We start from the raw sequence: 20,538 nt of genomic DNA, 5'->3' as shown, positions 1-20,538 counted from the left end.
AAAAGTTGATTGTCTTCCAATATTCTAGCATAATTAAAAAACTTTGACTTTGTAAGTACATATTATTAGTCCTAATGCCAGTATGAGTCTTCATAACTCCTGCTTTGAAATACTGAACTTTGAAATTTACCTGATGAAAGATAGTTTACAGTGGCACTCTGTCAGGATCATTCTGACTATAAGATCACTGTATTAATCTGAATCCTTCTGAAATGTGCTGTGAATGAATGCTGATGCAACTCACTGTGGGAAAGCTGCTAATAAAATGAATCTGTGACACATGCAACACGTTCACAGAGGAAGAGGACTCAAAGGGAGGACACGCAGAGGCTGTGTTGAAGTCAGAAATCCAAATCTTTATTAAAAAAAACAGGCGGCGGTTACAAACAGGAAGACAAGCAGTCCATCAAACAGTCTACAGGGTCAAACATTCAGAGAATTTAAACAGCAGTAAAAAATAACTGGACACTGAAAAACTTAAAGCAATGTGTGACGCAATAGAAGGAAGCAGTGTGTTACTGTGTTGTGTTGTTTGTTACGTTGTGATGTGTCATATCGTGTCGTGTTGTGTTATATGTAGTGCCGACGTAGGACAGTTTTTCCAATTTCATTGTACTACTGTACTATGTATGACTGTGCAATGACAATAAAGAGTTATCTTATCTTATCTTATATTCACTGAATTATCATCAATTACAAAAGAGAAAAATGACGATTTCTAAGGATTATTTTCTTAAATGCAATTAGAGTGTGGCTGGTAAAGATGGAAACATACAGACTGTGTGAGTTTGGTGAACTTTGTTAGTAACAAATGAGGTAAAAAAAACAACCCCAAAACATACAAAACACAGAAAGAGGCTCTCAGTATTCATTAATAATTAGAAAGAAAAATTCTGGTCGTGGATTTTTGCAGTCTTAGTTCCGCTCGCTGTCATCATTATAATCATCATGATAAATGGCGAGGTCCTGAGGTGGGTGGGGCTGTCTCTGTGATGTCACCATGAAGGAACAGCATCTGGCACGTGTTGGTGAAACATCCCAGTACACTGGTGTAGTTTCCTCTCCAGCTGTTTGACATGTGACACTTGAATAGTGTTAGGTCAGGTGACCACATGGTTTCTAAAGTAACTGACAGGAAGTAACCAGGCCGTCAGAAATGGATGGCATGTGTGTAGAGTTACTGGAGTTGGGTAACTCTACTTACCAAAAGCAGAAGCACACAGATGAAGGATCAGATGCTGAATGTTGCAGGAACATGCTCATGTGTGGTGGTCATTCAGTGCTGCTCCGGCAGGTTAGACAGTCCAAGACTGATATGCTGCCCATCTGAGAGTTTGAAAACACACATGGAAAGATTTATTTTGTGTTACAGTCAAAGTTGGATGTTCATTTTTGTCCTTTAAAAATGTTTGTGTATTTGAAAGCACTAACATTTAAGGATGACTTGGATTGTCTCCTTTAAAGGGGAGACAAGTGTATCCACTGATCTACGTCACTTTACCTGGATGATGACTCTTCTCCCCCTCACTCAGAAACACTCCTAATATAACCAAGCAAATAAATAATATTGAAGATTTACTTACATCATTACAAAAACATCAAAAACATCTCCCTTTGATTCTATTTCTCCATTCCTGCTGAACATCAGGCAACAAATATCTCAATAAATCACAGTAAAATGTAAAGCACATGTTTTCTCTGCTTTGTCTAACCTCTGCAGAGCCTCTGTCAAGAAAAACATAACTGTAAGCATAAAACAAATATACATTCATAACACGTCACTGGACAAACCTCGGTCAGTTGATTTCCTCTGTGCAGTGCAGATGAGCATCAGTCAGCAAGTGACTCTGCTGGTTCTTCTGAGGAAACACCACCGTCTCTCCACACCGTCACCATCTGTGAGCACAAACTGCTGCTCTGCCAGCATGTAGGAATCACATATCACACACACAGGGGTGAAGAAACATCAGAGCTCAACTTTGGATACTTTAGATCTAAACAGATCAAAGTAGCTCTTAGTTTCAACAATCAGTGAGCAGACAAACAATGATCCCACCCACTCCATGACATGTTGGTCAGTCACAGGAGCTCGTTCAGTGAGAGACTGAGATTACCGAAAAGCACCACTGAACGACACAGGAAATCATTCCTGCCTGTGGCCATCTCCCTGTACAACGCATCCACTTAACACACTGTTTGCTGCTACAACTACACATGTTTCTTTTCCAAATATTTATTTATAAGTGACTTATGTATGTATGTATGTATATATATGTATATATTGTACTATTCTTAGTTAGCGTATTGTCTGTCTTGTCTTAATGTTGGTTTAAAATGGAGCACTGTAACAAAAAATAATTTCCCCCAGGGATCAATAAAGTATTCTGATTCTGATTCTGATACCAAACTGATTCTGTATGAATACAATATGGTATTTTCAATACAGGTATCAAATTAATTTATTAAAACTAATACAGATATATGTATATTTTTTTTGATAAATTAGTTTGCTAAATTATAAGAATATATATATTTTTTCATTTAACAATTGCAACTAAAAGAAATTAAATATTGAACAAAAATATATTGTCACATTCTTTGCATGCTCAGCACGATGACAGACTTGAAGTTGCTACAGATTTTAAGAAGTGATAATTATAGGGAAGAAACTTCTCTTTTTCATCCGTTTAATCAAACATTTGATGCCTCAGCTGTCTCAGTCCTATAGCGTTCTGCAACTACAACTAACCTGAAGCTTGGATTTGGCTGCAGGTGCCCCTGTACATCCTTCTCAGCAGCACACATGTGGGTACCATTTAATCCCACTTCTTCCTGAGCTTTGCTTCATCACAAGACCAAAGGTGGCATCCCGTGTCACAGTCTTATCATCATCCAGAAGAAACATTTGAAGAAACATTTACGCGCCTCCTGGTTTTGTTTTCTGATCCTGCGAAAAGACTGAGGACAACAAAGCCCAGAGAACACAAGATACACAACATCCAACATTCAGACTCAACAGCCTCCATAAATGAAGAGCACCAGGTTGGTTCAGTTATAGTAGATATAAGCATACTTCACATTACTGGGTATGAATAATAATGAGGAGGCAAACTTTGACGATGCAGAGCATGATGTCCCATCATCAGACTGTAAACAAACATCCACCAGGCTTCTTTGTTGCCAAAATTGATGATTCTCCTATCAGGGATCAGTAGCGTGTATTAACCTGTGGTACAAGCAGCAGTCACTGAAATATTACTGTTTCAGATAAGAAATCTAGGACATAAAAGCCAGAGTGGGAGGGATCTCTGCAAACTGACTTAGGTCTGCAAGTGTGAAGCTCAACAAAAATCTGACTCTCCAGTCACAGACAAACAAAAACTCCAGCTGGGAGATAGAAAATGCTGTCTGGGTCCTGCTGGATGTTGCTGGTCAGAGTCCACACATTAGCAGAGTGCTTCTTGGTCCCACTGACCCATGTGGACAGCGACTGTGGAGAACTGTTCTGGAAAACAGAGAAGAGAATTAAAATAACAAAAAGTAGCAGCAGTTCAGATCTGATTTAATTTAATTTCCTTCACACAGCACATTCGTCCAGGCTGACAGGTAAACAGAATTAATCTCAGGTAACATGACTCATAGTAGAGATTCAGTAAGAAAGATTGCAGGCTCTAATATTATTACCACACAATCCAAGGACACACCAACAGCTCCGATTTGTAGAACTATTTAAACAAATGTCTTCTGAATATTCAATTCAGGTTCGCAGTGGGAGGGTGGGAGGTGTCGTGGAATTTTTTAAATAAAGTCTGCAACACAGAAAGAGCTGTGATCAAGCTATTTATTACTGCGCCAACACACATCAAACATCACAGTTCAGTCATGTCAGCGCTGCCACAGAAGTGGTGCTCCTACTCCTTTATGCATTCCAAGGAAGAGGGAGGAAGTTACAAACGGATCCTACCACACTTCAACGGATCAATGGTTATGCTGTTTTGTGGCCTTATCAGCACCCGTAAAGGGAGTTGTTTTCTCAAACTGCTGACGCTGAAGTAAGTTCATCTAGTTTTAGAAACTTTCACTGAACAGTAACAGTGTTACAACTAAGCATATGCATAAGCACTTAAATACTTTAAATGAGAATAACAGAAATTTTCTATTACAGAGGCTAGAGCCTGTCCCAGTAGTCATAGGTAGAGCACACCTGGACAGGTCACCAGTCTGTCAGAGGACTAACACAAAGACAGACACCAGAGTAACAAATCTATTTAAAATTAATGTAAGTTTGCTGCAGCTGTATGTATGAACATGTGTTTCTGTGCTCACAGTCCACCTCTCAGGAACCTGTAGTTCACTTTAAGTCTACTTTAAACAAACCTCACAAAAGGCTGATGTGGCTGGATCAGTAGTCTGATTTGAGTACGATACCTTTGGCCAGGGATTACTCTGGTGCATCGCTTCACTGCAGTGTTACGTATTTTCCCCACACCTGAATAAAAAAAATACTGATATATACAAATAACAGCTTCAGCTGATGCAGCCTGACTCAATCCTAAATGTTCAGCACACAGAGACACAGAGGTGCCGTTTAAAGTTTAGTGTTAACCTGAGTCACTGATCATTTGCAGTATTACAGAGTCTGGCAGTCTTTGCATGATGTCCACGTCACTGTAAGTTTCTAGCCGACTCTCAGGTGTGACAGGTGTGCCAGCAGGAAACAGTAATAATAACCTGCATCCTGAGGTTTGTCATGCAGGACTAAAGAAGCCAGGCTTTGTTCACACAGCTAGGATTGTATTTTACACTGACCCTGGGTCAGTATAAGTATCATACAGTTTAAACGAAGCACTGAAACTTGCACATATTTATTATAGATGCACTGAAGCTAATCGAGATATTTGCTGTCAATCTGTGGCTGCGATTATTATTATATATTATTATTATATTACTGGAAACTTTATTAACTAGTAACTTCATCAGTCATGACAGAAGCTAATATTTCTGTGCTAACATCGTTTAAACAGTAACAGCTTTCCTCCAATATAAGCTAACGTTTACACCGTAACTTTAAGCTAGCACCATAAAGACGGTAAAACACGTAATAATATCTACAAATGCATCTTAAAGCTGTTATATTAGCACTCGGTGTATTACTAACATAACCACATTAACATTACTGACACTCGCTGACTTTTAATAGTCATTCTATAAATGCTGTCTGTTTAAATGGTCTTACCTGTACACACTGCATATCCACCGGATTCCAGCCAGAGTGGATTCTGGAGTCTTCCCACGCTCCTGTTAGTGATCCTCCATCTGGATGGATGAGAACAACCTTCTGAACAATCTAGCAGGAAATGGCCCATATCTATGGGACTGATTTGTGCTAATAACGCCCATTGTATGGACTGATAACAGCCGAAGCGGGTGAATAAAGTCACCCAGTAGCTAGCTGTGCCATTACCCAGCATACATCACTCCCTCCATAAATGCAATAAACGATACAAAAGTAATAGCCTATAATTAATTCCTCTGCTGTATCTGCTGTTTTTCAGGTAGTTGTTTACATTATATAATTTATTGTATTCTGTATACCTCACTACAATGTGATTTGGAAAATGTCTAAATATACCGACAACAGGCACTTCCGCAGCAATCTCTTCAATCGGAGGACCCTTCACGCACAGGCCCCGACGCGAGGGGCCTGTGCGTCCATAAGTGAAGCAGAGGGATAGTGATGGGCAGATGAAGCCTCATGAAGCACTGAAGCTTTTCATCCAATTGGTTCACCTCAACGCGAAGCTTCTTGAAGCTTCATTTGCTCTAGCAGGACACCTACTGGACGTAAAAATATTAGTTGGCATGAATTTGAAGAGTGTGGCATTTTGCACACAGCCTGTAAATGTCAACAACAAAAGGAGTGTGTAAAACATCTATATTGTAGTGATGGCAGCATACTGTGTATATTTATGCTGGCAGTATGGAAAATGATTATTTGTGGCAAAGTTCGAACCGCTTCCTGAACCAGTCACGTGGTACAGCCGGGCAGCGAGGCTTCGGACGTCATCATTTTCAGCTCCTCCCATAAATGAAGCAAGCCCCGATACGCATGGCGGCGGGGGGCGTGGCCCGCCTCCTGTGACATCAAGGTCCAAAGCCCTATTTGGCTTACAGGATGATGACATCACATATATTTAGAATCTTACAACAAATTTGGTCCTATGATGCTTTAATCCGTTGATCCGCAAAAGTCTATAAATAGGGGTGAAGAGCAATGACTTTTAGTTAATTAATTGCAGCATTTATGTTAGCAGAATTGAAACGTTCACCAAAGAGGTATTTTGAAACACCTGGATCCTTTTTGGAGTAGCTGTTTACAGATTCCAACATGTCTCAGAGGAAACAACCCTACAGATTTCTAAGGTAAGTTTTCTTTCTTTTTTTCTGTTTTTAGGTTGTTCACTGACAGAATAAGAATCACACAAGCTCACCTCTAGACAGCTGCCCTGCATGGTTTGAAGCAAAGTTTTCTTCTATTTGATCTCAAAAAGCTCCTAAAACAGTCAGTGATCACCGTTGACCTCCCTCGGCTTTTATTACCGCTAATCATTTATTTAAGCTCAGTTTTTAAAACCTTAGGATGTAACTACAACCCAGCCCATGCAGCAGTATATGAATGACTAACCTCGTATTGTGGATGGATTATCTCAGTTGTTCTCCTGGCTGAAGTTTGGTCCTTTTACAGCATCCTGCCATGCGATTACATTTGTTCCTGACCACCGAGAACGCTCACATTAACTTTTATCGAGTGGAAAAAAAGTTAGCTTGTTTATATTATGCTAACATAGCTGTGTCGCTAGCGGTCACGTAGCACATCATTATATACCAGCTAGCCCAACTTCAGTCACCCTACAAACGTCACTGCTGTTTAGTTTTCTGTCTTCATTTATGCTGGAAGTGATAGCAGAGTTGTACGTTTTAATTTGTTTCCAAAACCCCGCAGTCAGGACATGCTATATTGTATTTAGATAGAAGCTAGCGAGCTAACTCCCTGCTAACTTCTAACTCCGTTAAATGTCATAAATTCCGTTTTCATGGATGCCTGGATGTTAAACTCAATTGTTACACCTGGTAGAGCAGAACGCTGATCATTTTATTAAAGATGAAAGACTTTAGACAGTTTTTCAACTCTCAGTAATGCCACAGTGATCGTTTGATATATGGACCTGCAGCGGAGTTTAGACCCAGACACGGCTAGTGACGTCAGACTGAACAACCGGATAGTGATATGAATTAATTTAGAACTCACTGGAGAGAAAATGCCACGAGCAAATCAACAAAAAGCTGGGGATTGCACATGACTGGCGTCTTTGTTTGGTGATATCAGATACACGTTGCCTCCAGGATGGAAAACGATGAAAAGATAGCCCATTATCCAGGTTCTTGCCTTCACGATCATGAGATCTAACGTTGCAACCAACTACAAAACAAGTATGAACCATAGCTGAAGCTGTATCCTTTGTCTGGCCTACTGTCATGGCGGCGGGGGGCGTGGCCCGCCTCCTGTGACATCAAGGTCCAAAGCCCTATTCGGCTTACAGGATGATGACGTCACATATATTTAGAATCTTACAACAAATTTGGTCCTATGATGCTATGACATGGTTATATATTTACATGTAGATAATGTCCTCAAGTTCTGTATAACCACTTTGTCCTCTCTCTGTGTTTGTTTCTCGTTCGTTGTTGTGTGTGTTTGTGTGCATTTGTCTCTTTCAAACAGGTGCCGGTCCTCACCTCTGCAGTGCTGCCGTCTCCTGTAGCGCTGCATGGTTCTAAGCTAAGTTTCCTTTCCTTTTTCTGTTCTCTCAGATTTGTCCTCAGGTTTGAAGTGTCTGCGTTGTGCAGCTGGTCTGGTCTGTCTCTAGACAGTTCAGGCTTCACCCACTAGTTAAATGGTGGAGGCTCACAGCGACATACTCAACACACAAGTTTCTGAACTCTGCATGAGGGTTTCTCCGACGAAGTGAGGGCCGTGAGGCACAGCTCCCCGTCCCCCGGTGACCCTGCTAGGTCCACCTTCTTAGGGAAACCCTCTGCAGAGGAGCTGACAGAGCCAGGAACTTGTGAGTTGCGTGTGTCCACTCAGGCATCATTCATGCTTGTTCTGTAGGCAGTTCCTGTCAGAAGGAGGAGGCGCAGCAGGAGCGTCGGGGGGCGGAAGACGGTGCCTCAGTGCCTCTCTCCTTCTGACATTGTTAAAGAAAACACAACAAATTTATAATTATGTAGATAATTACATGTAGATAATGTCCTCAAGTTCTGTATAACCACTTTGTCCTCTCTCTGTGTTTGTTTCTCGTTCGTTGTTGTGTGTGTTTGTGTGCATTTGTCTCTTTCAAACAGGTGCCGGTCCTCACCTCTGCAGTGCTGCCGTCTCCTGTAGCGCTGCATGGTTCTAAGCTAAGTTTCCTTTCCTTTTTCTGTTCTCTCAGATTTGTCCTCAGGTTTGAAGTGTCTGCGTTGTGCAGCTGGTCTGGTCTGTCTCTAGACAGTTCAGGCTTCACCCACTAGTTAAATGGTGGAGGCTCACAGCGACATACTCAACACACAAGTTTCTGAACTCTGCATGAGGGTTTCTCCGGCGAAGTGAGGGCCGTGAGGCACAGCTCCCCGTCCCCCGGTGACCCTGCTAGGTCCACCTTCTTAGGGAAACCCTCTGCAGAGGAGCTGACAGAGCCAGGAACTTGTGAGTTGCGTGTGTCCACTCAGGCATCATTCATGCTTGTTCTGTAGGCAGTTCCTGTCAGAAGGAGGAGGCGCAGCAGGAGCGTCGGGGGGCGGAAGACGGTGCCTCAGTGCCTCTCTCCTTCTGACATTGTTAAAGAAAACACAACAAATTTATAATTATGTAGATAATTACATGTAGATAATGTCCTCAAGTTCTGTATAACCACTTTGTCCTCTCTCTGTGTTTGTTTCTCGTTCGTTGTTGTGTGTGTTTGTGTGCATTTGTCTCTTTCAAACAGGTGCCGGTCCTGACCTCTGCAGTGCTGCCGTCTCCTGTAGCGCTGCATGGTTCTAAGCTAAGTTTCCTTTCCTTTTTCTGTTCTCTCAGATTTGTCCTCAGGTTTGAAGTGTCTGTGTTGTGCAGCTGGTCTGGTCTGTCTCTAGACAGTTCAGGCTTCACCCACTAGTTAAATGGTGGAGGCTCACAGCGACATACTCAACACACAAGTTTCTGAACTCTGCATGAGGGTTTCTCCGACGAAGTGAGGGCCGTGAGGCACAGCTCCCCGTCCCCCGGTGACCCTGCTAGGTCCACCTTCTTAGGGAAACCCTCTGCAGAGGAGCTGACAGAGCTAGGAACTTGTGAGTTGCGTGTGTCCACTCAGGCATCATTCATGCTTGTTCTGTAGGCAGTTCCTGTCAGAAGGAGGAGGCGCAGCAGGAGCGTCGGGGGGCGGAAGACGGTGCCTCAGTGCCTCTCTCCTTCTGACATTGTTAAAGAAAACACAACAAATTTATAATTATGTAGATAATTACATGTAGATAATGTCCTCAAGTTCTGTATAACCACTTTGTCCTCTCTCTGTGTTTGTTTCTCGTTCGTTGTTGTGTGTGTTTGCGTGCATTTGTCTCTTTCAAACAGGTGCCGGTCCTCACCTCTGCAGTGCTGCCGTCTCCTGTAGCGCTGCATGGTTCTAAGCTAAGTTTCCTTTCCTTTTTCTGTTCTCTCAGATTTGTCCTCAGGTTTGAAGTGTCTGTGTTGTGCAGCTGGTCTGGTCTGTCTCTAGACAGTTCAGGCTTCACCCACTAGTTAAATAGTGGAGGCTCACTGCGACATACTCAACACACAAGTTTCTGAACTCTGCATGAGGGTTTCTCCGGCGAAGTGAGGGCCGTGAGGCACAGCTCCCCGTCCCCCGGTGACCCTGCTAGGTCCACCTTCTTAGGGAAACCCTCTGCAGAGGAGCTGACAGAGCCAGGAACTTGTGAGTTGCGTGTGTCCACTCAGGCATCATTCATGCTTGTTCTGTAGACAGTTCCTGTCAGAAGGAGGAGGCGCAGCAGGAGCGTCGGGGGGCGGAAGACGGTGCCTCAGTGCCTCTCTCCTTCTGACATTGTTAAAGAAAACACAACAAATTTATAATTATGTAGATAATTACATGTAGATAATGTCCTCAAGTTCTGTATAACCACTTTGTCCTCTCTCTGTGTTTGTTTCTCGTTCGTTGTTGTGTGTGTTTGTGTGCATTTGTCTCTTTCAAACAGGTGCCGGTCCTCACCTCTGCAGTGCTGCCGTCTCCTGTAGCGCTGCATGGTTCTAAGCTAAGTTTCCTTTCCTTTTTCTGTTCTCTCAGATTTGTCCTCAGGTTTGAAGTGTCTGTGTTGTGCAGCTGGTCTGGTCTGTCTCTAGACAGTTCAGGCTTCACCCACTAGTTAAATGGTGGAGGCTCACAGCGACATACTCAACACACAAGTTTCTGAACTCTGCATGAGGGTTTCTCCGGCGAAGTGAGGGCCGTGAGGCACAGCTCCCCGTCCCCCGGTGACCCTGCTAGGTCCACCTTCTTAGGGAAACCCTCTGCAGAGGAGCTGACAGAGCCAGGAACTTGTGAGTTGTGTGTGTCCACTCAGGCATCATTCATGCTTGTTCTGTAGACAGTTCCTGTCAGAAGGAGGAGGCGCAGCAGGAGCGTCGGGGGGCGGAAGACGGTGCCTCAGTGCCTCTCTCCTTCTGACATTGTTAAAGAAAACACAACAAATTTATAATTATGTAGATAATTACATGTAGATAATGTCCTCAAGTTCTTTATAACCACTTTTTCCTCTCTCTGTGTTTGTTTCTCGTTCGTTGTTGTGTGTGTTTGTGTGCATTTGTCTCTTTCAAACAGGTGCCGGTCCTCACCTCTGCAGTGCTGCCGTCTCCTGTAGCGCTGCATGGTTCTAAGCTAAGTTTCCTTTCCTTTTTCTGTTCTCTCAGATTTGTCCTCAGGTTTGAAGTGTCTGTGTTGTGCAGCTGGTCTGGTCTGTCTCTAGACAGTTCAGGCTTCACCCACTAGTTAAATGGTGGAGGCTCACAGCGACATACTCAACACACAAGTTTCTGAACTCTGCATGAGGGTTTCTCCGGCGAAGTGAGGGCCGTGAGGCACAGCTCCCCGTCCCCCGGTGACCCTGCTAGGTCCACCTTCTTAGGGAAACCCTCTGCAGAGGAGCTGACAGAGCCAGGAACTTGTGAGTTGCGTGTGTCCACTCAGGCATCATTCATGCTTGTTCTGTAGGCAGTTCCTGTCAGAAGGAGGAGGCGCAGCAGGAGCGTCGGGGGGCGGAAGACGGTGCCTCAGTGCCTCTCTCCTTCTGACATTGTTAAAGAAAACACAACAAATTTATAATTATGTAGATAATTACATGTAGATAATGTCCTCAAGTTCTGTATAACCACTTTGTCCTCTCTCTGTGTTTGTTTCTCGTTCGTTGTTGTGTGTGTTTGTGTGCATTTGTCTCTTTCAAACAGGTGCCGGTCCTCACCTCTGCAGTGCTGCCGTCTCCTGTAGCGCTGCATGGTTCTAAGCTAAGTTTCCTTTCCTTTTTCTGTTCTCTCAGATTTGTCCTCAGGTTTGAAGTGTCTGTGTTGTGCAGCTGGTCTGGTCTGTCTCTAGACAGTTCAGGCTTCACCCACTAGTTAAATGGTGGAGGCTCACAGCGACATACTCAACACACAAGTTTCTGAACTCTGCATGAGGGTTTCTCCGACGAAGTGAGGGCCGTGAGGCACAGCTCCCCGTCCCCCGGTGACCCTGCTAGGTCCACCTTCTTAGGGAAACCCTCTGCAGAGGAGCTGACAGAGCCAGGAACTTGTGAGTTGCGTGTGTCCACTCAGGCATCATTCATGCTTGTTCTGTAGGCAGTTCCTGTCAGAAGGAGGAGGCGCAGCAGGAGCGTCGGGGGGCGGAAGACGGTGCCTCAGTGCCTCTCTCCTTCTGACATTGTTAAAGAAAACACAACAAATTTATAATTATGTAGATAATTACATGTAGATAATGTCCTCAAGTTCTATATAACCACTTTGTCCTCTCTCTGTGTTTGTTTCTCGTTCGTTGTTGTGTGTGTTTGCGTGCATTTGTCTCTTTCAAACAGGTGCCGGTCCTCACCTCTGCAGTGCTGCCGTCTCCTGTAGCGCTGCATGGTTCTAAGCTAAGTTTCCTTTCCTTTTTCTGTTCTCTCAGATTTGTCCTCAGGTTTGAAGTGTCTGTGTTGTGCAGCTGGTCTGGTCTGTCTCTAGACAGTTCAGGCTTCACCCACTAGTTAAATGGTGGAGGCTCACAGCGACATACTCAACACACAAGTTTCTGAACTCTGCATGAGGGTTTCTCCGACGAAGTGAGGGCCGTGAGGCACAGCTCCCCGTCCCCCGGTGACCCTGCTAGGTCCACCTTCTTAGGGAAACCCTCTGCAGAGGAGCTGACAGAGCCAGGAACTTGTGAGTTGCGTGTGTCCACTCAGGCATCATTCATGCTTGTTCTGTAGGCAGTTCCTGTCAGAAGGAGGAGGCGCAGCAGGAGCGTCGGGGGGCGGAAGACGGTGCCTCAGTGCCTCTCTCCTTCTGACATTGTTAAAGAAAACACAACAAATTTATAATTATGTAGATAATTACATGTAGATAATGTCCTCAAGTTCTGTATAACCACTTTGTCCTCTCTCTGTGTTTGTTTCTCGTTCGTTGTTGTGTGTGTTTGTGTGCATTTGTCTCTTTCAAACAGGTGCCGGTCCTCACCTCTGCAGTGCTGCCGTCTCCTGTAGCGCTGCATGGTTCTAAGCTAAGTTTCCTTTCCTTTTTCTGTTCTCTCAGATTTGTCCTCAGGTTTGAAGTGTCTGTGTTGTGCAGCTGGTCTGGTCTGTCTCTAGACAGTTCAGGCTTCACCCACTAGTTAAATGGTGGAGGCTCACAGCGACATACTCAACACACAAGTTTCTGAACTCTGCATGAGGGTTTCTCCGGCGAAGTGAGGGCCGTGAGGCACAGCTCCCCGTCCCCCGGTGACCCTGCTAGGTCCACCTTCTTAGGGAAACCCTCTGCAGAGGAGCTGACAGAGCCAGGAACTTGTGAGTTGTGTGTGTCCACTCAGGCATCATTCATGCTTGTTCTGTAGACAGTTCCTGTCAGAAGGAGGAGGCGCAGCAGGAGCGTCGGGGGGCGGAAGACGGTGCCTCAGTGCCTCTCTCCTTCTGACATTGTTAAAGAAAACACAACAAATTTATAATTATGTAGATAATTACATGTAGATAATGTCCTCAAGTTCTGTATAACCACTTTGTCCTCTCTCTGTGTTTCTTTCTCGTTCGTTGTTGTGTGTGTTTGCGTGCATTTGTCGCTTTCAAACAGGTGCCGGTCCTCACCTCTGCAGTGCTGCCGTCTCCTGTAGCGCTGCATGGTTCTAAGCTAAGTTTCCTTTCCTTTTTCTGTTCTCTCAGATTTGTCCTCAGGTTTGAAGTGTCTGTGTTGTGCAGCTGGTCTGGTCTGTCTCTAGACAGTTCAGGCTTCACCCACTAGTTAAATGGTGGAGGCTCACAGCGACATACTCAACACACAAGTTTCTGAACTCTGCATGAGGGTTTCTCCGACGAAGTGAGGGCCGTGAGGCACAGCTCCCCGTCCCCCGGTGACCCTGCTAGGTCCACCTTCTTAGGGAAACCCTCTGCAGAGGAGCTGACAGAGCCAGGAACTTGTGAGTTGCGTGTGTCCACTCAGGCATCATTCATGCTTGTTCTGTAGACAGTTCCTGTCAGAAGGAGGAGGCGCAGCAGGAGCGTCGGGGGGCGGAAGACGGTGCCTCAGTGCCTCTCTCCTTCTGACATTGTTAAAGAAAACACAACAAATTTATAATTATGTAGATAATTACATGTAGATAATGTCCTCAAGTTCTGTATAACCACTTTGTCCTCTCTCTGTGTTTGTTTCTCGTTCGTTGTTGTGTGTGTTTGTGTGCATTTGTCTCTTTCAAACAGGTGCCGGTCCTCACCTCTGCAGTGCTGCCGTCTCCTGTAGCGCTGCATGGTTCTAAGCTAAGTTTCCTTTCCTTTTTCTGTTCTCTCAGATTTGTCCTCAGGTTTGAAGTGTCTGTGTTGTGCAGCTGGTCTGGTCTGTCTCTAGACAGTTCAGGCTTCACCCACTAGTTAAATGGTGGAGGCTCACAGCGACATACTCAACACACAAGTTTCTGAACTCTGCATGAGGGTTTCTCCGGCGAAGTGAGGGCCGTGAGGCACAGCTCCCCGTCCCCCGGTGACCCTGCTAGGTCCACCTTCTTAGGGAAACCCTCTGCAGAGGAGCTGACAGAGCCAGGAACTTGTGAGTTGCGTGTGTCCACTCAGGCATCATTCATGCTTGTTCTGTAGGCAGTTCCTGTCAGAAGGAGGAGGCGCAGCAGGAGCGTCGGGGGGCGGAAGACGGTGCCTCAGTGCCTCTCTCCTTCTGACATTGTTAAAGAAAACACAACAAATTTATAATTATGTAGATAATTACATGTAGATAATGTCCTCAAGTTCTGTATAACCACTTTGTCCTCTCTCTGTGTTTGTTTCTCGTTCGTTGTTGTGTGTGTTTGTGTGCATTTGTCTCTTTCAAACAGGTGCCGGTCCTCACCTCTGCAGTGCTGCCGTCTCCTGTAGCGCTGCATGGTTCTAAGCTAAGTTTCCTTTCCTTTTTCTGTTCTCTCAGATTTGTCCTCAGGTTTAAAGTGTCTGTGTTGTGCAGCTGGTCTGGTCTGTCTCTAGACAGTTCAGGCTTCACCCACTAGTTAAATGGTGGAGGCTCACAGCGACATACTCAACACACAAGTTTCTGAACTCTGCATGAGGGTTTCTCCGGCGAAGTGAGGGCCGTGAGGCACAGCTCCCCGTCCCCCGGTGACCCTGCTAGGTCCACCTTCTTAGGGAAACCCTCTGCAGAGGAGCTGACAGAGCCAGGAACTTGTGAGTTGTGTGTGTCCACTCAGGCATCATTCATGCTTGTTCTGTAGGCAGTTCCTGTCAGAAGGAGGAGGCGCAGCAGGAGCGTCGGGGGGCGGAAGACGGTGCCTCAGTGCCTCTCTCCTTCTGACATTGTTAAAGAAAACACAACAAATTTATAATTATGTAGATAATTACATGTAGATAATGTCCTCAAGTTCTGTATAACCACTTTTTCCTCTCTCTGTGTTTGTTTCTCGTTCGTTGTTGTGTGTGTTTGTGTGCATTTGTCTCTTTCAAACAGGTGCCGGTCCTCACCTCTGCAGTGCTGCCGTCTCCTGTAGCGCTGCATGGTTCTAAGCTAAGTTTCCTTTCCTTTTTCTGTTCTCTCAGATTTGTCCTCAGGTTTGAAGTGTCTGTGTTGTGCAGCTGGTCTGGTCTGTCTCTAGACAGTTCAGGCTTCACCCACTAGTTAAATGGTGGAGGCTCACAGCGACATACTCAACACACAAGTTTCTGAACTCTGCATGAGGGTTTCTCCGACGAAGTGAGGGCCGTGAGGCACAGCTCCCCGTCCCCCGGTGACCCTGCTAGGTCCACCTTCTTAGGGAAACCCTCTGCAGAGGAGCTGACAGAGCCAGGAACTTGTGAGTTGCGTGTGTCCACTCAGGCATCATTCATGCTTGTTCTGTAGGCAGTTCCTGTCAGAAGGAGGAGGCGCAGCAGGAGCGTCGGGGGGCGGAAGACGGTGCCTCAGTGCCTCTCTCCTTCTGACATTGTTAAAGAAAACACAACAAATTTATAATTATGTAGATAATTACATGTAGATAATGTCCTCAAGTTCTGTATAACCACTTTGTCCTCTCTCTGTGTTTGTTTCTCGTTCGTTGTTGTGTGTGTTTGTGTGCATTTGTCTCTTTCAAACAGGTGCCGGTCCTCACCTCTGCAGTGCTGCCGTCTCCTGTAGCGCTGCATGGTTCTAAGCTAAGTTTCCTTTCCTTTTTCTGTTCTCTCAGATTTGTCCTCAGGTTTGAAGTGTCTGTGTTGTGCAGCTGGTCTGGTCTGTCTCTAGACAGTTCAGGCTTCACCCACTAGTTAAATGGTGGAGGCTCACAGCGACATACTCAACACACAAGTTTCTGAACTCTGCATGAGGGTTTCTCCGGCGAAGTGAGGGCCGTGAGGCACAGCTCCCCGTCCCCCGGTGACCCTGCTAGGTCCACCTTCTTAGGGAAACCCTCTGCAGAGGAGCTGACAGAGCCAGGAACTTGTGAGTTGCGTGTGTCCACTCAGGCATCATTCATGCTTGTTCTGTAGGCAGTTCCTGTCAGAAGGAGGAGGCGCAGCAGGAGCGTCGGGGGGCGGAAGACGGTGCCTCAGTGCCTCTCTCCTTCTGACATTGTTAAAGAAAACACAACAAATTTATAATTATGTAGATAATTACATGTAGATAATGTCCTCAAGTTCTGTATAACCACTTTGTCCTCTCTCTGTGTTTGTTTCTCGTTCGTTGTTGTGTGTGTTTGTGTGCATTTGTCTCTTTCAAACAGGTGCCGGTCCTCACCTCTGCAGTGCTGCCGTCTCCTGTAGCGCTGCATGGTTCTAAGCTAAGTTTCCTTTCCTTTTTCTGTTCTCTCAGATTTGTCCTCAGGTTTGAAGTGTCTGTGTTGTGCAGCTGGTCTGGTCTGTCTCTAGACAGTTCAGGCTTCACCCACTAGTTAAATGGTGGAGGCTCACAGCGACATACTCAACACACAAGTTTCTGAACTCTGCATGAGGGTTTCTCCGACGAAGTGAGGGCCGTGAGGCACAGCTCCCCGTCCCCCGGTGACCCTGCTAGGTCCACCTTCTTAGGGAAACCCTCTGCAGAGGAGCTGACAGAGCCAGGAACTTGTGAGTTGCGTGTGTCCACTCAGGCATCATTCATGCTTGTTCTGTAGGCAGTTCCTGTCAGAAGGAGGAGGCGCAGCAGGAGCGTCGGGGGGCGGAAGACGGTGCCTCAGTGCCTCTCTCCTTCTGACATTGTTAAAGAAAACACAACAAATTTATAATTATGTAGATAATTACATGTAGATAATGTCCTCAAGTTCTGTATAACCACTTTGTCCTCTCTCTGTGTTTGTTTCTCGTTCGTTGTTGTGTGTGTTTGTGTGCATTTGTCTCTTTCAAACAGGTGCCGGTCCTCACCTCTGCAGTGCTGCCGTCTCCTGTAGCGCTGCATGGTTCTAAGCTAAGTTTCCTTTCCTTTTTCTGTTCTCTCAGATTTGTCCTCAGGTTTGAAGTGTCTGCGTTGTGCAGCTGGTCTGGTCTGTCTCTAGACAGTTCAGGCTTCACCCACTAGTTAAATGGTGGAGGCTCACAGCGACATACTCAACACACAAGTTTCTGAACTCTGCATGAGGGTTTCTCCGACGAAGTGAGGGCCGTGAGGCACAGCTCCCCGTCCCCCGGTGACCCTGCTAGGTCCACCTTCTTAGGGAAACCCTCTGCAGAGGAGCTGACAGAGCCAGGAACTTGTGAGTTGCGTGTGTCCACTCAGGCATCATTCATGCTTGTTCTGTAGGCAGTTCCTGTCAGAAGGAGGAGGCGCAGCAGGAGCGTCGGGGGGCGGAAGACGGTGCCTCAGTGCCTCTCTCCTTCTGACATTGTTAAAGAAAACACAACAAATTTATAATTATGTAGATAATTACATGTAGATAATGTCCTCAAGTTCTGTATAACCACTTTGTCCTCTCTCTGTGTTTGTTTCTCGTTCGTTGTTGTGTGTGATTGTGTGCATTTGTCTCTTTCAAACAGGTGCCGGTCCTCACCTCTGCAGTGCTGCCGTCTCCTGTAGCGCTGCATGGTTCTAAGCTAAGTTTCCTTTCCTTTTTCTGTTCTCTCAGATTTGTCCTCAGGTTTGAAGTGTCTGTGTTGTGCAGCTGGTCTGGTCTGTCTCTAGACAGTTCAGGCTTCACCCACTAGTTAAATGGTGGAGGCTCACAGCGACATACTCAACACACAAGTTTCTGAACTCTGCATGAGGGTTTCTCCGGCGAAGTGAGGGCCGTGAGGCACAGCTCCCCGTCCCCCGGTGACCCTGCTAGGTCCACCTTCTTAGGGAAACCCTCTGCAGAGGAGCTGACAGAGCCAGGAACTTGTGAGTTGCGTGTGTCCACTCAGGCATCATTCATGCTTGTTCTGTAGACAGTTCCTGTCAGAAGGAGGAGGCGCAGCAGGAGCGTCGGGGGGCGGAAGACGGTGCCTCAGTGCCTCTCTCCTTCTGACATTGTTAAAGAAAACACAACAAATTTATAATTATGTAGATAATTACATGTAGATAATGTCCTCAAGTTCTGTATAACCACTTTGTCCTCTCTCTGTGTTTGTTTCTCGTTCGTTGTTGTGTGTGTTTGTGTGCATTTGTCTCTTTCAAACAGGTGCCGGTCCTCACCTCTGCAGTGCTGCCGTCTCCTGTAGCGCTGCATGGTTCTAAGCTAAGTTTCCTTTCCTTTTTCTGTTCTCTCAGATTTGTCCTCAGGTTTAAAGTGTCTGTGTTGTGCAGCTGGTCTGGTCTGTCTCTAGACAGTTCAGGCTTCACCCACTAGTTAAATGGTGGAGGCTCACAGCGACATACTCAACACACAAGTTTCTGAACTCTGCATGAGGGTTTCTCCGGCGAAGTGAGGGCCGTGAGGCACAGCTCCCCGTCCCCCGGTGACCCTGCTAGGTCCACCTTCTTAGGGAAACCCTCTGCAGAGGAGCTGACAGAGCCAGGAACTTGTGAGTTGCGTGTGTCCACTCAGGCATCATTCATGCTTGTTCTGTAGGCAGTTCCTGTCAGAAGGAGGAGGCGCAGCAGGAGCGTCGGGGGGGCGGAAGACGGTGCCTCAGTGCCTCTCTCCTTCTGACATTGTTAAAGAAAACACAACAAATTTATAATTATGTAGATAATTACATGTAGATAATGTCCTCAAGTTCTGTATAACCACTTTGTCCTCTCTCTGTGTTTGTTTCTCGTTCGTTGTTGTGTGTGTTTGTGTGCATTTGTCTCTTTCAAACAGGTGCCGGTCCTCACCTCTGCAGTGCTGCCGTCTCCTGTAGCGCTGCATGGTTCTAAGCTAAGTTTCCTTTCCTTTTTCTGTTCTCTCAGATTTGTCCTCAGGTTTGAAGTGTCTGTGTTGTGCAGCTGGTCTGGTCTGTCTCTAGACAGTTCAGGCTTCACCCACTAGTTAAATGGTGGAGGCTCACAGCGACATACTCAACACACAAGTTTCTGAACTCTGCATGAGGGTTTCTCCGACGAAGTGAGGGCCGTGAGGCACAGCTCCCCGTCCCCCGGTGACCCTGCTAGGTCCACCTTCTTAGGGAAACCCTCTGCAGAGGAGCTGACAGAGCCAGGAACTTGTGAGTTGCGTGTGTCCACTCAGGCATCATTCATGCTTGTTCTGTAGGCAGTTCCTGTCAGAAGGAGGAGGCGCAGCAGGAGCGTCGGGGGGCGGAAGACGGTGCCTCAGTGCCTCTCTCCTTCTGACATTGTTAAAGAAAACACAACAAATTTATAATTATGTAGATAATTACATGTAGATAATGTCCTCAAGTTCTGTATAACCACTTTGTCCTCTCTCTGTGTTTGTTTCTCGTTCGTTGTTGTGTGTGTTTGTGTGCATTTGTCTCTTTCAAACAGGTGCCGGTCCTCACCTCTGCAGTGCTGCCGTCTCCTGTAGCGCTGCATGGTTCTAAGCTAAGTTTCCTTTCCTTTTTCTGTTCTCTCAGATTTGTCCTCAGGTTTGAAGTGTCTGTGTTGTGCAGCTGGTCTGGTCTGTCTCTAGACAGTTCAGGCTTCACCCACTAGTTAAATGGTGGAGGCTCACAGCGACATACTCAACACACAAGTTTTTGAACTCTGCATGAGGGTTTCTCCGGCGAAGTGAGGGCCGTGAGGCACAGCTCCCCGTCCCCCGGTGACCCTGCTAGGTCCACCTTCTTAGGGAAACCCTCTGCAGAGGAGCTGACAGAGCCAGGAACTTGTGAGTTGCGTGTGTCCACTCAGGCATCATTCATGCTTGTTCTGTAGGCAGTTCCTGTCAGAAGGAGGAGGCGCAGCAGGAGCGTCGGGGGGCGGAAGACGGTGCCTCAGTGCCTCTCTCCTTCTGACATTGTTAAAGAAAACACAACAAATTTATAATTATGTAGATAATTACATGTAGATAATGTCCTCAAGTTCTGTATAACCACTTTGTCCTCTCTCTGTGTTTGTTTCTCGTTCGTTGTTGTGTGTGTTTGTGTGCATTTGTCTCTTTCAAACAGGTGCCGGTCCTCACCTCTGCAGTGCTGCCGTCTCCTGTAGCGCTGCATGGTTCTAAGCTAAGTTTCCTTTCCTTTTTCTGTTCTCTCAGATTTGTCCTCAGGTTTGAAGTGTCTGTGTTGTGCAGCTGGTCTGGTCTGTCTCTAGACAGTTCAGGCTTCACCCACTAGTTAAATGGTGGAGACTCACAGCGACATACTCAACACACAAGTTTCTGAACTCTGCATGAGGGTTTCTCCGGCGAAGTGAGGGCCGTGAGGCACAGCTCCCCGTCCCCCGGTGACCCTGCTAGGTCC

The 20,538-nt window shown here is 46.0% G+C and overlaps 1 long non-coding RNA gene across 24 annotated transcripts; it reads right to left on the bottom strand.

The window, feature by feature from the left end:
- Nucleotides 1-335: 335 nt before the first annotated feature.
- LOC147300733 (uncharacterized) lies at nucleotides 336-7,565 on the bottom strand. Of its 24 annotated transcripts, none has more exons than XR_015127540.1 (9): nucleotides 7,310-7,565; nucleotides 5,633-6,772; nucleotides 5,237-5,316; nucleotides 3,321-4,489; nucleotides 2,750-3,226; nucleotides 1,792-1,912; nucleotides 1,502-1,540; nucleotides 1,205-1,326; nucleotides 336-1,128 (listed from the first exon to the last, which is right to left on the bottom strand). It is a non-coding gene; the product is annotated as an uncharacterized LOC147300733 (long non-coding RNA). The 24 variants fall into 24 exon arrangements; XR_015127536.1 differs by having other exon boundaries at nucleotides 2,750-3,505; nucleotides 3,685-4,489; nucleotides 7,310-7,564; XR_015127539.1 differs by having other exon boundaries at nucleotides 2,750-3,500; nucleotides 3,685-4,489; nucleotides 7,310-7,564.
- Between the last annotated feature and the right edge of the window lie 12,973 nt (nucleotides 7,566-20,538).

Source organism: Aulonocara sp. 'chitande type north' Nkhata Bay, unplaced genomic scaffold (assembly GCF_057382095.1).
Source record: "Aulonocara sp. 'chitande type north' Nkhata Bay isolate Kocher_YH1m ecotype deep benthic unplaced genomic scaffold, A_spYH_male_GT1.1 unmapped_scaffold_6, whole genome shotgun sequence".
NCBI classification, from domain to species: domain Eukaryota; kingdom Metazoa; phylum Chordata; class Actinopteri; order Cichliformes; family Cichlidae; genus Aulonocara; species Aulonocara sp. 'chitande type north' Nkhata Bay.
Note: the sequence above shows the minus strand (reverse complement) of the source record. Positions and strands in the feature narration are given on the sequence as shown.